Below are 20135 nucleotides of genomic sequence, written 5' to 3'. Positions count from 1 at the left end.
GACAGACAGACAGACACACACACACACACACACACACACACACAATTTCGTGAGATAAGATACAGATAGCATGAAGATAGACTCTGACTTACAAATTTGTTTGAATATTATTATTAGTAGAACAATCAGTATAAGATCTAGCCACTTAACAAAATTTTATGGGTATAATACAGTATTGATAATTATAAGTTCAATGGTATACAATATGTCTCTAGAACTTATTCATCTTTAATTTAGACTTTATGCCCACTAATTAGCATCTCCCCATGTCCCCTCTTCCCAGCCCTTGGGAATTATGACTCTACTCTCTTATTCTATGAGTTTGACCATTTTAGATATCTCATCTAAGTACACTTATACAGTACTTTTCCTTCTGTGACTGGCCATATTTATTTTGCTTACAATAATGTCATAGAAGTTCATGTACATTGCCACATATTGCAGCATTTTCCTATACTAGAACTATCATATTATCAATCAATCTCACATCTGGATATCAATCCAAAAGAATTAACATCAGTATCTCAAGCAGATATTGGAACTATAATGTTCATTCCAGCACTATTAATAATAGCCAACAGGAAGAAACAACCTAAATGTCCAACAACAGAAAAATGGATACAGAAAATATGTTATATGCACAAAAGAATATTACTTGGTCCTAAAATAGATGTGTTTTGTTTTTTTTTATTGTCATAATTTTTTGTTTTAAGTCATTTTAATTTTACAATATTGAAAAATTGAATATTTTTCATACATGCCACATGATATTTTCTGCCTTTTCTTATAATATTATAGCTTTATAACACTGTCCCACTTTCCAATATGGTGACAGCCCCTAGAAGTTTAGATGGATATACCTTTTAGACTAGGTAAGTATTCTTTAATATATCCTAATCCCCCCTTGTCCACTTCCTATGACATTTTCTGACTGAACCTTGTCATTTGTAAGTTCAATGTCTTGTGGTTTAAGGAGCTCATTTCTACCTCCAGAGACCATGTGTACCTTTGTTTGAGTCATTAGCTAACAAGAAAAAAGCACAGTCAGTTATAATTCTTGCTTATTCCTCTCTCTGCTAACAAAATCTTTCTTTATATCATTCTGGCTGACCTATGTCATTTTTGATAAATGAGGAGTAGAACGTATTACAACATAAGTTTCATGAGAATGAGGATTTTTGTGTTTTCTTCATTATTATGTCTGCAATGCCAAAAATGGTAGCTCTGCATAGTATGCTCAGTTACCTTTTGTTGAATGTTTAAATCAACTACACTCATGATATCTTTTGGTCTTACTGCTTCTTAAAGTGAAGAGAGTAGTCTGCTGGGTTTTTGCTTAAAGATCATCCCAAATTTTTACATTCAGTTGTGACTGTGATACTATATGTTGACCAAAGAATAAAACCAAAGGACTAAACTATTTGACTTTTTTTCTAGAGAGAGTTAATAGTTAAAGCAGTGAGGAATAAACTCTAGGTTGAAATTCTGTTCACCACTGGTGGCCGTATGACCTTGGTCCGCTTTTTGAAGGTCTACCTATAAAATGATATTCACCTCATACCACCTGAGGTTAAATGAGATAATCTATGCAAATCCTTTAGCAGAGTATTTAACACATAGTACATACATGATAAATGCTATAAGTTAATGTTTTGCCTTGAAGCTCATTTGAGAATAAAGGATAGTAAATTATTTTATCTGGACAGAGCATTTCCATAAAACAGCAGTGGGGAAGAAATAGAGCTAGAACTAGTCTAGGCTGTGAGAAGTATACAATGTGTATGTATAAGCAGGAAAGTGATTTAATCCCCACACCCCCTTCACACACAAACCATGCATTTGAAAAATTAATCTGGCATAGCAAAGGGTGAACTGAAATACAGGCAGTCACTTCCCCATGTTCTCTGTATGTACTGAAAAAGGTAGAATTTAAATTTTCTTTTGTATGTTTTCTTGTCATGTACGTAGAGATTATTATTTTCTTCCTTTGAGAAGTTTGATTAGTTCCATGAAGTGAATTGTTTCCAAATTTGTCATGTAGGTGAAGTCAAGGGTTCTGGCCCCCTCCCTTCCCATAAGGACACTGCCTCAGCACCTCCCCGAATAATACCACAATCAAGAAAAGAAATGTCTCCCCCACTTTGCTCTCTCTCCAGCACTTAAGCCTTTCAGAATCGTAGCCCCTTGTGACCTGGAGGTCATCTGGAAAGCAATCCTGGGAGCTGTTCAAAGTCAGAACTCTCAGCACATTTCTTTATTACACAGAGAGTAGAGGAAGCGGAGAAGAACACAGGGTTTGGCAGTTGCTCTCAAGCACAGATTTTCACCTGGACCCTTCCAAAAGGAAAAACTCAGTTAGTCTTCAGGTTTTTCTGGCTACTTTTCTATAACTAATAAAAAAATATTCTAGGATGGAGACTTATTAAAATGGAGACATCTTAGACCTTTCCAACAAAATACTCAAAGAAGGAAACCACTTAAAAACATTTTGAGAAGCGATGTGGTTTTGTGAAAGTAGAGGGATTCATTCGGCTTTACAGTCAGATCATTGGCCTGTCATTTATGCATGTATTGTCATCCACTGAGCAAATATAAATCAAGTGCTGAATCTATTTCTAGTCCTACCTACTCAGTGTTCAGCAGCAGAGAAAACCTATTAAAGGACATAAATACATACCCACACCATACATGTCGTATACCAGTCCATTATTAATATCTCCTGGGAGCCGTATGGAATAATGCTTAAGAATTTGAGTTCTAGATTCACACAGACCTGGATTAGAATCCCGTATTATCTGTATTATCTATTTAATTCCCCTAAGCAGCAGCTACTTCTTTAGTAAACTAGAAAACTAATAATATATACCTCATGTTCTGCTAAAAGGGTTACATGAGAAAATGCCTGTTGAGTAGCGGTCCAATATAGAGATATTATAACAGAAGCAAGACCTATTGTAAGGACATATGAGCATTGATCCCCATGTTTATTTTTTAGAATAGATCATTACAAAAATAGACTCTCTCCTTACTCTATTTATTTATTTGTAGACAACAATTGGTAGGGGTTTTGTTTGTTTGTTTGTTTTCAACAAATCTGTCCCTGGAGGAGAAAAGAGGAAAAGAATGCTCATGATATTATAAAAGTTAAAAAAATGGTAGATTCAACCTACATACTTGACCTCATCATTGTTATCAAAGTACTGTCTAAAATATTTTTTATGGTACTGGGGGGGTGGAACCCAGAGACTTTCTACCTCTGGGCTATACTCCCAGACCTATTTTCTATTTTATTTGGAAACAGGGTCTCACTAAGTTGCTGAGAGCCTCACTAAGTAGCTGAGGCTGGCTTCGAACCTGTGCAATCCTCCTGTCTCAGCCTTCCAAGCACAGGGATTACAAGCGTGTGCCACCACGCCCATCTATCTAAAATATTTTAAAACTTTATTTTCTTCAGCATTTTCAGTTTTTTATTTAGGATGATAGTGGTAATAATCTTATCAAATAAAATATGTAACATCTAATCAGACACACTAATCATTAGAAAAATAAAAATTTTTAATGCAAAAATATATTTGTGTTTCTCTACATTTGAAATTAGGGAAAATTATTTATTTTAATTCAAAAACTGAATAGTTGAGAAGTAGAATAAAAAGAATAATATTTTTAATTTTTTGGTACACTGTATTCATACATCATAATGGGATAAAAAAAATAAACTTGTGTAGGCATACATGCACACATCACCCAGTTAGCCCCTACCCAGTCCCCACCCTATTTCCTCCCCATCCCTCCTTCTCATGCTTGGCTTAGTGGTTGACATCTATATGTTTTTTGGGGGGAGGGGTTGACTATGACATTTATTTTTTTATTGAAAATGGTATACATTCAAACTGTGCTTGGTGACCTCTCCTCCACCTCCCATTTTCCCTTTCCCCCTCCCAACAATGAGTGTCCAGATTAATCATGCTACATTCATAGTTTTACACATATTCATATATTCAGTTCATAAAAGAATAATTTATAGTAACCCTTAACTGTGTCAAAGTCCTCTTCATGAATCATCAGAATCGATAGCATATAAGATACATGTTATTATGATTATAAGTGCTTCCCTTTTTGCTGAAGATCCATCTTTCACTCTTTTAATACCAAGCCATTCATGGCAGAGAGACAAGACGATCTTTAGAAGTAAAGAAGTAGGCCGGGTGTGTTGGCGCATGCTTGTAATACCATCATTTGGGAGGCTGAGACAGGAGGCTTGCAGTTCACCAACAGGCTCAGCTACTTAAGGAGGCCCTTTTTGGACCTCGCTCAGTGGGGCAATTCAGTGAGATCCTGTTTCAAAATAAGGAATAAAAAATAGGGCTGGAGGTGTCACTCAGAGGTAGAATGCCCCTGGGTTTCATTCCCAGTACCACAAAAAAATAAAGAAGTAGCTACCTATACTATATATTGTTAGAGATTTTACATGTATTTATTCTCTGCTTAACTGGAATCCCAGTAATTTCTTTAATTATTGCTAGACCTGAAGTTCTCATGAAAAAGAAAAATTTAAGCTGTTACCAAATAAATGTACACCATTTTCAATGTGTTTCATTTATAAATTTAAAAACAATAAAAAATTTTAAAAATATTATATTTTGACATAAAATAATTCATATATTTATATGAATATATCCTCATTGATCAAGATTCAAGTTTCTGAGGCTTACAGAGAATAAATAACTCAAAATCTTACTCCTCTTCCTGTAAAACTCAAAATTTCATAAACAAATTTATCTATACACATAAATATTTCTTTACATAAATGAGTCTGTATTATTGTTCCTTAATGCAGTTTTTCACATAAAATATATTTTAATAGTCTTTGTAGGTTTGTTTGTGTAGGGTCCTTTGTTTTATGACTGCATATCAGTGATATTTTATTTGGCTGTTTTCCTTAATGATGAACATCAAGTTATTTCCAAATATTTGCTATTTCAAAGAACACTAAAATGAATGTTTTTGTATAAATATATTTGTGCATCTGGGTGACTATTTCTTCAGAATAAATTCCTATACTACAAACATAAAATTGTAATAATAGTACTTCTTGCATGTAAAATTTGATCAATTAAGCCAAAACATTTCATCTCTCTCAAAACATCTTATCTCCGAAAACATTTCATCAATTTTATACTTCCTGTGTTTTCTGTGAATTTATCAAGTCACAAAAAATTCTATTTAAGATTAAGCTAAATAAATAGAAGTTTATTTTTCTTTTAGAAGAATAGTTTGGGGTGGACAACTGATAATATTTGTCCAATGACTTAAAAATATCATTGGTCTTACCTGTAAGTTCCTTAGCCCATCTATCATGAGTACAAGATGACTGTGATTGCTTCTGGCATCATGATTATGTTCAAACAAGATGAATCAGAGGAGGGGTACACCTTTATCAGTAAACAGTTTCTGATGCACCTCCACAGTATTTTTATTGATGATTAGGCCTCCATATTTATCGATTAGAGCAATTCTCTACAACCACCACAATGGCAAAAAAAAAAAAAATCTGAAAAGATGGGAAGATGAGTATTTACATTTCCAGTATCTGAAGTTGAGGCAGACAAAAAAAAAAGGAGAAAATGGGTGTGGGTTAGCAAGACACCAGTGTTTGTTTGTTTGTTTGGTTGGTTGTTTGGTTTATTCTCTTTTTTTTTTGTCTTTTTGGGTTTTATTGTCCTGGGGATGGAACCCAAGAGAATTATACCTCCAAGGTACACCCCCAGCCTTATTTTTTATTCTTCATATTTGTGAAATAAGGTCTCACTAATTTGCAAAGGACCTCACTAAGTAGCTAAGGCTGGCCTCTTGCCTCAGCCTCCTGAATGCTGGGTTTTAAAGCATATGCCACCATGCCTGGCAATATCAGTGTTGTATAAAGCCTCTGAAGTATGTGGAAATGCCCATTGACTGTATCCTTACCAACATTATATATCTCAAACTATCTTTTATGCTTTATGAGCTTTTAAGATTTATCTAAGCTGGGTATGGTGGCACACTCTTGTAATACCAGTATTTGGGAGGCTGAGCCAGGAGGATTGCAGTTCACAGCCAGCCTCAGCTACTGAGTGAGGACCTCTGCAACTTAGTGAGACCCTGTTTCAAAATAAAGAATAAAAAATAGGACTGGGATGTAGCTCAGAGGCAGAATGCCCCTGAGTTCAATCCCCATTACTGCAAAAATAAATAAATAAATAAATAAATAAATAAATAAAGATTTATCTAATTGTTAAAAATTTGTTTAGCTGATAATTTATGCTGTTGCACATCTTTAAAAACATTGATTCTTTGTAATGGTCTTCTATACATTGCAACATTGTATCAATTATTCATGAATTGCTCATCTTAGTAAATCCAGGAATTTTCACAGAAAGGTAGAACATAAAAGCATTAAGTCTTTTAGTAAACAGAAAAGGATAGCCAAATAGAAGGATCATGAACTGGAAAAGAAGTCACTGAATACAAACCTCAAAAGAACTTCATTTCTTTTTATATTTTTGCTATTTATTTATTTATGATGCTGGAGGTTGAACCCAGAGGCATTCTACTTTGAAGCTACACCCCAGAACTATTTTATTTTTAAAATTTATTCATATACAATTTTTTCTACATTGTTGAGAGCCTCACTAAATTGCTGAGGCCAGCAATTTTCCTGTTCCAGCCTTCCAATTACTGGAATTAAGGCATAAACCACCACACCCAGCATTTACATTTATTTGTTTATTTATTATTTATTTATTGTAAAGATCTGTCATTACATTGAAGAAAAAAATAACATTTCATAAATACCACACAATCTTGGAGGAAGTGTATAGATTAAGTAGTGTTTAGTCATCCTTTTATAATACCAGAGTCAAAGTGAGATATCCCATATATGGCTGATCTTCACATACTCAGGGCTTCTGATCGACAGTTCTGAAGTTTATGATTCAATAGATCTTTAGTCAGCTTTGGGATCTGTGTTTGGATTTTGGTTTGTTTTCATTTCTGTTTTTTTTCCCTAGCAAGAATCCTGCTGATTCCAATGTTTGGCAGACCTCATGAAGATACAGAGGAATCACTAGTCTATTTAGGGTGGGCTCTCTCCATGGTGCTGACAGCAAATTGCTAAAAAAAATTGCAGAAAAGCTAAATAAAAAAAAAAAAAACCCTCACAGTTCTCAGACAGCCTCGGCTACTTAGTGAGGCCCTCTGCATATTAGTGAGACTCTGCTTCAAAATAAAGAATAAAAAATAGTGCTGGGAGTATAGCTCAGAGGTAGAATCCCCAGTACCACACATACACACACAAAGAAAAATTAATAAAACTTTACATTTTAACATAGAAGTAAGCTTTTATTTTCTAATAAAACCAATAAATATCAGTATAGACAAACATTTTATCAGTTTTTAAAATATTCATGAACAAACACTGGAGGAAAGATAACCTTTTCAATAAATGGTACTGGAAATATTGCCTATGTACTTGTAGAAAAATGGATCTAAATTCTTACCTCTCAGGCTGCACAGAGATCAACTCAAAATGAATCAAAGTCCGGGATATTAGACCAGAGTCTATGAAGCTGTTAGAGAAGGGCATAAGTTCAACACTCTAATATATAAGCACAGGTAAAAACTTTCTCAAAAAGACCCCCAAAGCTCAGGAAATGAAAACAAGAATTAATAAGTGGATGGCATCAAACTAAAAAGTTTCTGCTCATCAAAGGAAACCATCAAGAGTCTAAAGAGAAAGCCTACAGAATGAGAGAAGATCTTTACCAGATATCCCTCTGATAGATGTCTAATATCTAGAATACACAAAGAACTTAAAAAATTATACTAGAAATACAAATAACCCAATCAAGAAATGGGCAATTGAACTGAATAGACATTTCACAAAAGAAGAAATTCTAATGGCCAATAGGTACATAAAAATGTTCAACATCATTAACCATCAAGAAGATGCAAACCAAAACTACACTGAGATTCCATCTAACCCCAGTCAGAAAGGCAAGCATAAAGAAGTCAAGTAACAATCAATGTTGGCGAGGGTGTGGGGAAAGAGGCCTCTTCTCCATTATTGGTGGGATTGCAAACTAGTCCAGCCACTATGGAAATTAGTGTGGAGAGTCCTCAGAAAACTTGGAATGGATCTATCATATGATTGGGCCATACCATTACTGGATATTTTTCCAAAGGGGCAAAGACAGACAGACAGACAAGGAAAAAAAAGAAGAAAAGAAAGGGCTTTAAAAATAATTGAAGAAAGAAGCAAAATTATCCCTTTTGGACTACAAACTAGTTCAGCTGCTATGAAGATCTGCATGGAGATTCCTCAGAAATCTTGGAATGAAACCACCATATGATCTGGCTATACCACTCCTGGCTATTCTTCTAAAAGGCCAAAATCAGATAACTACAGGTAATATATGCATGCCCATGTTTATAGCACCACAAATCACAATAGCTAAGCTATGAAAACAATATACGTGTCCATTAACAAATGAATGGATTACAGAATTATGGGAAATACACACAATGAATTCTACTCAGCAATAAAGAAAAATCAAATTACATCATTTGCAAGAAAATGGAAGGACCTGAAGAACATTATGTTAAGTAAAATTAGCTAATCACAGAGATTGAAGGGTCATATGTTTTCCTTAATATGTGCAGGATAGAGAGTAATTGGGATACAAGAGAGACTATAGATGATGAGGAGAAACTTCAGGGAAGCCAGGGAGAAGATATAAGGGTAGGGATGGAGGAAGACTTAGGTTCACTAATAGAAATACTACCATAGACTACGTGTATACATGTGAATATATACCAATGTCAATCTGAATACTCTGTATCGCGAGGGAGGGAGGTGGGGGGGTAGTCACCAAGAGCATGAGTTACATTATGATGTGAGGCTATAATGCACCAATAAAAGCATAAAAATATTTGTGAACAAAATTAATGCATTAGGTTTTTTATTTAGAACAAACTTCAGTTTAATCTCTGGTATAACCAAATGTTCAATGCAACCCACCTATTTTAAATAAATACAAATTCTACTCTATGTATTATCTTGCAATTTGACTTAAAAAACCATTAGAATCAGCCTCAAAGATTTTAATTCTTAAGGCTTTTAAGGGAATTTAAAAATAGTTTATTTTTGTTGAAAAAAGGAATTAGAATTGTTTTTCCTCAAACCATTCTGGCTTGTATAGTCTCAAATGTAAAACACAAGTCAATATGGAGAGAGGAGTCAGAAAGCTTGTAGCTTACACAAATTAATGATGTACTTTTACCAGAGGATCTTTGCTATGTAGTCAAATTAATATGCTTCTGAGGTAAAATAAAAAGAATGATTTGGTTTCAATTAATGAAATGTCTTGTTGGTAATAACACATGTAGTGGTGAGAATGTTTCCTAGAGATACAGCCAAACCTAAATCTTTGTGCTAAGTCAGACAGGAATTAGTGATAGAAATTTGGGGTTTCTATCATAAAGCCTAGGTTATGTTTCTGAAGAAACAAGTTTATAGAATCACCTACTCTATTATTGTTGGGGACCATAATCAGGTTGAACACACAGATACCTCAATACCACAGGGCTGTATTGTTCCAATTACCATGCAGTGGAAGAAAATTAATGAAAACCACGTTGGAAAAAGAAAGATAATTTATTTTAAGTCAAGGGAAATTTCTAATCTCTCTTGGGGATGGAGTTGCTTAGGAAAACAAATGAAATTGAATATGGTAGCTTTATAAGCTTAACTCATGCCTATAATTTAATTGAGTTGACTGATAGCCAAGTGTGTTCAAGAGACGATTTAGACACTCAGTAGCTCGTGTGGCAGGTGGTCAATTTCCCCACCTCATCCTTACTCAAAACAGGATCCTATTTGGGGTCTCTAAGTTTTCATTTTACAATTCACCAAACTCATTTGGAGCTCTGTTTTGTGGAGGTAATTAAGTAGCATTAGAAAACCCTGATTAAAGCATTATGATTAATTCAAGCATATTCATTTCTACTTCACCAGTTCTGTTCATTTGAATCTATACTCAATGCCTCTTTTTAGCTTCTTTATTTTTTTAAATCAAAATATCTTCTCTGTGGGGAGAATCTGGGGTACTGTGGGGTTGTGTTTTGATCTATTTGCAGGTTCTTCCAGAGCTGGAAGCCTATAAATTTATTTATGCTGAGAATATTTTTAGACTTGAGTTTTATATCTAATGTGTATTTCAAAGGAACTTTAAGCAGCACATTTCTCTCTCATTGAAGTTTCAAGTATCAAAATGGTATTTGATGTCCAAGGAACTTGTAAAGCCTTCATTTTCCTTTGAGCAAAGAAGGTCATAATTTTCCACTATCAAAAAGGACTTAAAGTCCCAATTTCTGTGTGTTTCTCATAAGAGCTCTCTCCTCCACTCTGACTTTTTCCCCTCTAGCTTCTCTTCTCTTTCTTAATGGCTTTTCTATTCCCAGACTCCTTGGAGTTGCTCATTTAACTCACCCTGTAGCCGCTACATCTATCCCCAGTGAAGAAGAGGGACTTGTCCACTGATAAAGCACTACAGGTTTAACTGAAAATGTATTTGATGAAGTGACCTTGAGGGAGATAAAGTATTCAGAGAATGAGCTTTCCCACTAATAAATGGACAGTGATAGAAAAAATTCAGCTACAAATTCTCATGTACATTAATCCCTTATATATTTTCCTACTCCAGTGTGTCATGGTAAGCCCTGGCTTGTCCAGCCCTTTGGAAATGAAGCATATGGGAAAACCAGTAATTGGCAATGCCATTAAGATGATTTGAGGAGAATTTTCAATGCTAAAAAATTATTCACTCAAAATTTATTCTGCCTGATATTACCATTAACTTCCACTTCTACTAGAAAGACCTGAAGTGATTAAAAGAGACAATTAGGCCAGTCGTGGTGGCGCACGCTTGTAATCCCCACACTTGGGAGGCAGAGACAGGAGGATCGCACAGGTTTGAAGCCAGTCCTGCAGGCTTAAGAGACCCTGTTTCCAAATAAAAATATAAAATAGATCTAGGAGTGTAGCCCGGAGGTAGAAGGGTTTCCAGGAACCCCAGTACCTCAAAAGAGAGAGAGAGAGAGAGAGACAGACAGACAGACAGACAGACAGACAGACAGACAATTAGGCCAGATAAGCAACCAAAATGAAACTGCTTCACTGATGACTCTGTGCCTTGGTATACATCACTAACCATCTAGAAATGTGTTATGAGTAAATGACACAGCTATAGTATCATACTAGCTGTGTGTGTTTTCTATAATTCCCAGAAAGTAAAATAAACAATAAAAAGGGTTGATATGATCTAAATCATAAAGCTCAAACCATCTGGAATTGATTTCAAAAACATAAGCTGTATATTCTCACATGATTAGGCATGGGCATCCTTAAGAGTTACATGCAAATGTGTGTTGTTAAATAAAACTTGTTTCCCATAAATCATGCACCAGTATTTTTATGCCACTGAATACTTCACAAAGGTTGCAGTCTATGTGGTAAAATTGTAAGGTGTTCAGATAGACTTGGTAGATTTCTTAGAAAGCTCCTCTAATGTTTCATATCACCAGGGTTTAGGTTCTTGAAGGAAAGAAAATATTGTTTTAGGCTTAAGGAAAACATTATAAAACATAAAAATATTATTGTATAATTTTTATTGTATAGTAATTATTATTTGTATTTAATGTAATTTTATTGTAATATGTAATCTGTATGTGAATAAACTAGAATATAGTAAAAAATAATCAATTACCACACAGAAATCTATTTGTCACAGCTCTGGAGATTGGGAAGTCCAGGATCAAGGCATGTGATGGACTCCTTGCCTAATAATGGCTACCTTCCCACCATAACTTCACATGCTGGGAAAGTGGCAAGGTAGTTCTCTGGGTCCCCTTTATAAAGTGCTGCTAATCCTACTCATGAGGTCTCAGCCATGGTGACCTAATCACCTCACAGAGGGCTCATCCAATACCATCTCATTGATGACTATGTTTTCAACATATACATTTGGGGGAAGGGAAGGACTTATACATTCAGGCTACAGAACTATCCATTCTAAATTTTATCTGCAACCCTAAATCATGGTGATTTCACACACTTTGAGAGAGTTGATGTATCTCACAGTAAGTTCATTTCAGCCTGCTTTTCCTCCAGACTTGAAACAGATAGATGGGGTATGTCTGTTGTTGTTGTTGTTGTTGTTGTTGTTGTTGTTTGTTTGTTTTTATTTTTGGCTGAAAACCAGGTTAGAAACCTGGCTAAATGACAGATTGTATGAGCAATTTACCCCTTTGGAGACTGGACTCACACTCAAGTTGGTGAACATTTATACACATAGAGATCCATAGAACCTAGAAGAAAGAATTAATTTATCTTTCTCATCTCCAGGGGATATATTTAGTGAATGGAATGAAGGAACTGTGGACTCGGTTCTGCTTTTGTTTTGACAAGTTGGAATAAAATAAGTTAATACACAACATAAAATTTCACGACATGTCATAAAATATTGGAAATTTTATTACAGTGACTACTAACCAAAATCTCACATGTGACATTTGAATGCAAAGTTTCTATTTGCATTCAAACTTAAGATACATCTTGGTGGTCTTCAGTTATTTTAAAAGCAAATGCCACATCCAATAGCTGTCCTTCTTACAAAGTCACAATCACTAATGGGATCTTTACTGTCTCTGTGCTACTGTGGGAGTTTGAAAAGGCAGAGAATGTCCCCAGAATGAGCATGAAGGTCTTCACAGAACCTCACTACCATAAGTCGGAAATTTGAAATAAAAGTTGAACACACAAATTCACCACCTGGACAGCTGATTACCAAAAGTGAACACTTTAAGTGGAATTTTAATAAGTTTATAATGGGTTAGCAAAATCTGCCCATATCAGTACCCAAGTAATAGGTTATCAGATAATCTATTATGACCACAAGTTAATCAGAATAAAATATCTTTGTTGAGAGTCATTTTAGAACCACATACTAGGCCGGGCATGGTGGCGCACGCTTGTAATCCCAGCATTCAGGAGGCTGAGACCGGAGGATCGCGGTTCGCGGACAGCCTCAGCTAATTAGTAAGGCTCTCTGCAACTCAGTGAGTTAAAAAATAGAGCAGGGGGTGTAACTCAGAGGTTGAATGCCTCTGGGCTCCATCCCCACACCTGCAAAAAAAAAAAAAAAAAAAAAAAAAAGAGCCACATACTAAGATTAACATCTTAGGCCAGCCCAGGTTGAATACAGTGTTGGCTGGGTAACATTTGTTACCAAGTGGAAAATTCCAAGGGACCCGATATAATTGATAGATGTATATTGATGTCATCTCCACCCAATAATGTTTAATCTCTCTTTCCTCTAAGCTTGTCACATATCTACCTCACTGACTTTCTTTATCATAACCCATGGCATTTGCTAGCTTCTGTGTTTTATTAACTTTTATCACGCTTAAAATTTATCATGTTTAAAATTTCTATAAAAGCAATACTGGCTATAGGAGATTCAGGAAAATTGTCAGGTAACTCCTCCCCAACTGCCTATCATATTAAATATTATTTTCCTTCAAATTATTGTATCTAACTCTGTGTCATTTTCATGAGAGAAGACTATTTTTGTAGCCGCCTAGAGCAGATACTTCCATGGCAGGGCTATGGTACAGACTTTTCAGTAGCTGCCTGAAGCAGCAACCTTCTGTGGCAGGACTGTGAAACAAGTAGCATCCAATACCATCTGCCATAAGAAATGACTGCCACTCTCCAGGAGGAAACTTTAGCCTTTTGATTTCTTTGGCCATCTCCTGAGTTTCCTCTTTGGTATGATATGATATTTTTACCTGGAATTCAAACACAAACATCATTATTTTTTAAACAAGTATATCCTCTGCCAAGAGTTATCAAAGGAGAGGGACCTTTCTATTTTTCATCCAACAGATCCTTTTTAGAAGACCTGAGGAATAAGTTGAGTCAGTGAATGAGTTTTTATTGCATGTCTTTGCGACTCTGTAAGAGAATTATCACCATTTTGAAAGAAAAAAATTTACGAGTAATAACAGAATCCTTAGAGAAAGTGTGACTCCATATGTATTTATTTTAATTGAAAAAAATTAAATTTAGCTGGGCGTGATGGCACATGCTTGTAATCTCAGCATTTGGAAGGATGAGACAGGAGGATCCGGGTTTGCAGACAGGCTTAGCTAAGTAGTGAGGCTCTTTGTAACTCAGTGAAACCCTGTTTTAAAATAAACAATAAAATATAGGGCTGGGGGTGTAGCTTAGAGGTAGAATGCCCATGGGTTCCATTCCCAGTACCACACACAAATATATATATGCTTTACACTATGGCGTTTTGATATGTATTCATTGTGGAATGGTTAAACCTAACTATGAAATATCTTCATAAGATTTTATTTTTATTGCAGCTTACTGAAAAAAATCCCATTGTGTATGTGTGTTTGGGTGTGTGTGTGTGTGTGTGTGTGTGTGTGTGTGTGGTACTAGAGACTGAAACCAGAGGTTTTTACCTCTGAGGTACACCTCCAGCCCTATTTTACCTTTTAATATGAAACAGGGTCTCAAAAGTTGCTGAAAGGCTTGCTAAGTTGCTGAGTCTGTCCTCAAACCTATGATCCTCTTTCTCAGCCTCCCAAATACTAGGATGTATGCTACCCTACCCAACTAAAAATCCCTACTTTTAAAAAACAAATTAGTGCAATTAAGGACTCATTCATGTCTGACTAAAATGCTATTAAAAGTAATAATGGGCCAGACGTGCTGGCGCATGCTTGTAATCACTGCACTTGGGAAGCCGAGACAGGAGAATCGTGCAAGTTTGAAACCAGCCTCCACCGGCTTAAGAGACCCTGTTTCCTAGTAAAAATATAAAATAGGTCTGGCAGTGTAGCCCAGAGGTAGAAGGCCCCTGGGTTCCATCCCTAGTACCACCGGGGGAAAAAAAAAGTAATAATTGTAGAGCTATATAAAAATGTGAGATCCTAATGTATTAGATATTTTTAAATATCTGATTTATACTAGGTATAGTGATACATGCCTGTAATCCCAATTTCTAAAAAGCTGAGGCAGGAGAATGATGACTTCCTTACCATCCTTGGCAACTTAGCAAGATACTATGTCAAAATAAAATAATAAAAATGGCTAGGGATGTAGCTTGGTGGTAGAGTGCCCCTGGGCTCAGTTCCTGATACTGCAACAATAAAAGATGTGATTCATTGAATTAAAAATTCAAAATAGCCATTATACGTTAAAAATAATTCGTGGAATTTTCCAAAATAAAGGGATAAGGCATATCTAGGTCAGGTTTTGTTTTTATTTGAGTCTATTTACTTAAACACATTCAGTCTATTATCAAAGTATCTATGGGAGCTGCAATGATTTCCGTGATGGAGGAATAAATTCCCAGCAACCAAGAATCTGCCATGGTCTAAAGATCTGAGGATGGGTTTATCATTTCTGTTCTTAAGGTGGACTCCTGAGTCATCTCTGCCTTATGAGATAGATGGCAGGGACTTTGAGCTATGCTTTATGAGTTGTGAATGTGAATGTCTCTTCCAGTCCCTGTAGACAGCATACAATTGTGGCTATGTATTTTCTGAAACTAGTTTTGAGAATTTTTTCATGAAGTAAATATACCCAATGAACTCTCAAATGTCCTTCAGGAGAATATTTTCAACAGCCAACCCAGAAGGGGAGTTCTTAAATAAGAACAATGGTAATTAAGATTATGTTCGTGATTTTGGCAAAAATCTATCTAAGCTACCTAAGGGATAGCTACTATATGAATGGGTAACAATGTGGTGGATTCAGACAGAGGAAGACACATGCATTCAGTATAAGTAAATTTCCCCTGTGCTGACATAAAGGATGGAAGTAAAAGTGAAAGAGAGAAAGAATCAGGATGGTACCCATCTGGTACGTTCTTCTTGATATTTTCCTTCATTATTAGCTATTCAAGTCCTGAGCTCTCAGAAAATTCTGAAGTCTTGAGTTGTTTTGATATATATTTTTCTACATTGATAAAACTCCCCCTCGTGTGTGTGTGTGTGTGTGTGTGTGTGTGTGTGTGTCTGTATGTGGATGTGTGTGTCTAAACATAGTTGATAAACCAAAAACTGACCAGGACTCTTAGGACCGACCTTGGACTTAATTCTTTGTTCTTTACTTCTTTGCTTCTACATCTGTTAAAGTGAGAAAGGGAAAGATTAGGCCATTTCCTCTTATTTCTAACATTGTCTTTTAAAAATACTTGTCTAAAATTATAAGCTCATTCACTGAGGTATTAGAGACTCACTGGTGTCAAGGAGACTTTCAAATATAAAATTTTAAAAATAGCCCATTTGTTCTTTCAGGAGCTGTGCCAGTGTGATTGAAATGCTGAAGAATCAAAAAAATTCAGATTTCCACAAACTCTTTCTTTTAACACTTTGTGCATTGTAAATATATATCATAGTGAGAACAAAGTAATCAAAGTAATGCCTTCATACCAAGTACCCTCTTTTCTCATAGGCCAGCAGATTTACCACCATTGTGTGTGTATGTGTACATGTACATGCGTAACTGTATGTTTCCATGCATATGCATATATGCACATGAGAGAAAGAAAAAAAGAAAAAGAGAAAAAATTACTGATGATTATTTTTGGCTAACTTACATCACATCCCCATGACAAGTTTGCTTCTTCCACTGTTGAAATGTTTTCTTTATATTGTAGTAATCTTTTACTGCCTAGTTTAAAAAATGTACACTTTCTTCTGCTTGAACTTGTTGAATAAAAGTGTGCGACTTCCCAGCACTCGTGAGGCGGAGACAGGAGGATCGTAGTTCGTAGACAGCCTCAGCTACTTAATGAGGCCCTTCACAACTCAGTGAGATCCTGCTTCAAAAATGAAAATACTAAAAAATAGGGCTTGAGGTATAGCTCAGAGGTCATTCTGGCTGAGGCAGCAAATGCTGGAGTAGGAGGTGAGATCTTTGGTAACACGTTGTCATTTCCTTATAAATGTTCCCAAAAATTCATGTGCTCAAATACATTTGAAAACTACTGTGTGTGTGTGTGTGTGTGTGTGTGTGTGTGTGTGTGTGTGTGTGTGTGTGTGTGTGTGTGTGTGTGTGTGTGTGTGTGGTACTGGGGATGGAACCCAAGGGCATTCTACCATTGATCTACACTCATCAGCCCTAGTTTTTATTCTTTATTTTGAAACAGGGTCTCACTGAGTTGCAAAGGGCCTCACTAAGTAGCTGAGGCTCGCCAAGAACCGTGATCCTCCTGTCTCAGCCTCCCAAATGCTGGGATTACAAATGTGCGTCACTACGCCTGGCTGAAAACCACTCTTAATGTGGCTGGTTGTACACACCAAAAGAATCAAAAGAAATATTCAGTTGATAAAGTCTACGGGTGTCCTGAGGAAGTCTACCAGCCAGGATCAGGGGCTTGCCACTCTTGTTACACACCCTGTGTTCAACTCTGCCCCATCTGCATATGTCCACACAGCTTTCCCGCTCAATCAAGGGTGCATTAAAAGGCTTTTTTGTCATGCTGAAAATGTCTTCAATAATTTTTCATCATATATCCCTTGGCAAATTAATGTGACTTCAGACATCACTGCTGTATGTGTCTAGTTCCTTTGTACTGCTATAAAAAAAAATGTTGGAGACTGGGTGCCCTGTTAACAGATATTTATTTCCTATAGTTCTGGAGGCTGAAATTTCAAGGCTAAGCTGTTGGCAAATTTAGTGTCTGGTAAATGCCCATTTCCCTTTTACTCGGTGCCTTCTTGCTGTAACCTGACAGGGCCTCTGCTGTATATTAAGCATATGCAAAACCATCCTTTCTGCATTTCTCTCTGCTTACGCTATCAATTACCGGCCGAGGAATCCATGGAACTCTTTTTGTAGTTGGGATTGCTAACATTGCTTTGGCTACTAAGTTCATGTGATATCGACATCAATTCCAGGTCTTATCAAAAGCACTAATGATTCAAAATTACTTAGAATTATCCTCATCTTCTTGCATAGTTTTGCTGGCCTTAAGCATAGGCTTTATTTTTATTTTTATTTTTTTATTTTTGGTGGTACTGGGGGTGGAACCCAGAGGCTTTCTACCTCCAAGCTATACTCCCAGACCTTTTTTTTATATTTTATTTGGAAACAGGGTCTCACTAAGTTGCTGAAAGCCTCACTAAGTAGCTGAGGCTGGCTTTGAACCCGTGCAATCCTCCTGTCTCAGCCTTCCAAGTGCGGGGATTACAAGCGTGCACCCCCACACCAGGCAAGCATAGGCTTTAAATAAACTGTTTTGTTCAAGACTTTGCATTTCTTGTTGCAAATGAAATTATTGTGATTTGTGTAAAAGAAAAAAAATGAAAGCCTTAATATTCCAATATTTGAAGTTCTTTTGTTACATAAAGACTGAAATTTAGTATAGTCACTTATTTGTGAATATAACATATGAATACATATTCAAGAAGTTGAGTTGGTTGATGGAATTTTTTTTTTTTTTTGGTATTTGTAATTAGCGCTGGTAGAAAAGAGCAAACCTGAATTTCTGAGATCACAAATGAGCCTTTCAATACCAGCAGCACTTGCCCATCTATTTCAGCTGGCTAGTAATCTTGGTTAACTGTTTTATGATGGGAATTATGAGCCGCCCCCTCTTTGATTTAATGTCACACAGACATCATCATGTTTGTGAAACCACAAAAATTTAAAATCCTATTGGCCAACCTTGGTGTCTCACACTTGTAATCCCAGTACTTGGGAGGCTGAGACAGGAAGATCACAGGTTTGAGGACAGCCTTGGAAAATAGTAAGACTCTCATCAACCTAGTGAGATCCTATTTCAAAATAAAAATAAAACAGGGCCAGTGGTGTAGCTCAGAGGTAGAATGCCCCTGGGCACAATCCCCAGTATCCCCTCACACATAAAAAAAATTCTACTGTTCTCATACTTATAAGAATGTTCTGTTTCTTGAGCTCACATAGAATCTAATTGGTCTGGGTAGAAAGAAGAAATTTCATTGATTTCCTGGTCCATCTCTGTGGCCATCCTCTTTTGAAGAGAGAGAAAAATATATTCCCTCCTAAAATCTTCCAGTAAAAGTTGTAGTCTCAGGAGGCTTTCATGTGTATTCTTTTGTTTCCTGTGTTACACCCATCTGCCACCAAGTACCCTGTTTGAGATAAGCCATTCAGTACAGAGAAGGGAAATTATAAAACCTCATTCAGGACAATTTTTGGGGGTATCATAATTTACAACGCTTCTTAAAAAGTAACTAAAAACTTGAGAAAATGCCAGAACAATTATCTGATGGCATTTAATGAAATTAATTCCCTATGGGAAATCAGCCTACACATTTCCCTCTGTTTTTACTGCATTATAGCCTCAAACCAGACACGTAGAGATATAAAGTCCTACAATAGCTGAAGACTCTCTCTTAGCAAACTTAATTGTACATTCACTCTTTACATTGTTTTCTGTATGTGTCTACTAAGAGAGAAGTCTTTGAATTGGTTTTCTCTAGAGTCTCTTTCTTTGAGTTTAACTAGATGTAAGAATTTTTCACCTGTTTATGGATTATTTGAGACACTTAGTAAGGCTTTTAAAGAGGGAGACATTACATATATCTGGGCAATTATAAGGTCTTCAGGGGAAGGCAGTAGATAGGCACAATCTTAAAGATATTAAAATGCAAAACAAAAGAGGGGGAAGCCAAGCAGAGGAAAAATGGCAAATTTGTATTATAATTTCCACATCACCTTTTCTCACCTTACCACACATTTAGATAAAAATTGAACATTCCAAGAGAGTGCTTGAAATTTCTGTATAAATTTGTGAGGGAAAACACTAATTTTAAATCATTGAAATAATTCAGACAAGCTAAATAAATATTTAGTTATTTAAAACATATAATTTACCTGTCTAAATGCACATATTAATACACCAATTTGCTGATAGATTATAATTACTGACTGGATCAGTCAATATTTGGCAATATGCATTAATTAAAAAGACAGGTTCCCCAATAAATTCCTGTATTAATTGTTTACTTATACAGAAGGCTCCAAGTCTCAT

The sequence above is a fragment of the Muscardinus avellanarius genome (assembly GCF_963383645.1).
Source record: "Muscardinus avellanarius genome assembly, chromosome: 7".
Lineage (NCBI taxonomy): Eukaryota > Metazoa > Chordata > Mammalia > Rodentia > Gliridae > Muscardinus > Muscardinus avellanarius.
This window is presented reverse-complemented; position numbering follows the sequence as displayed.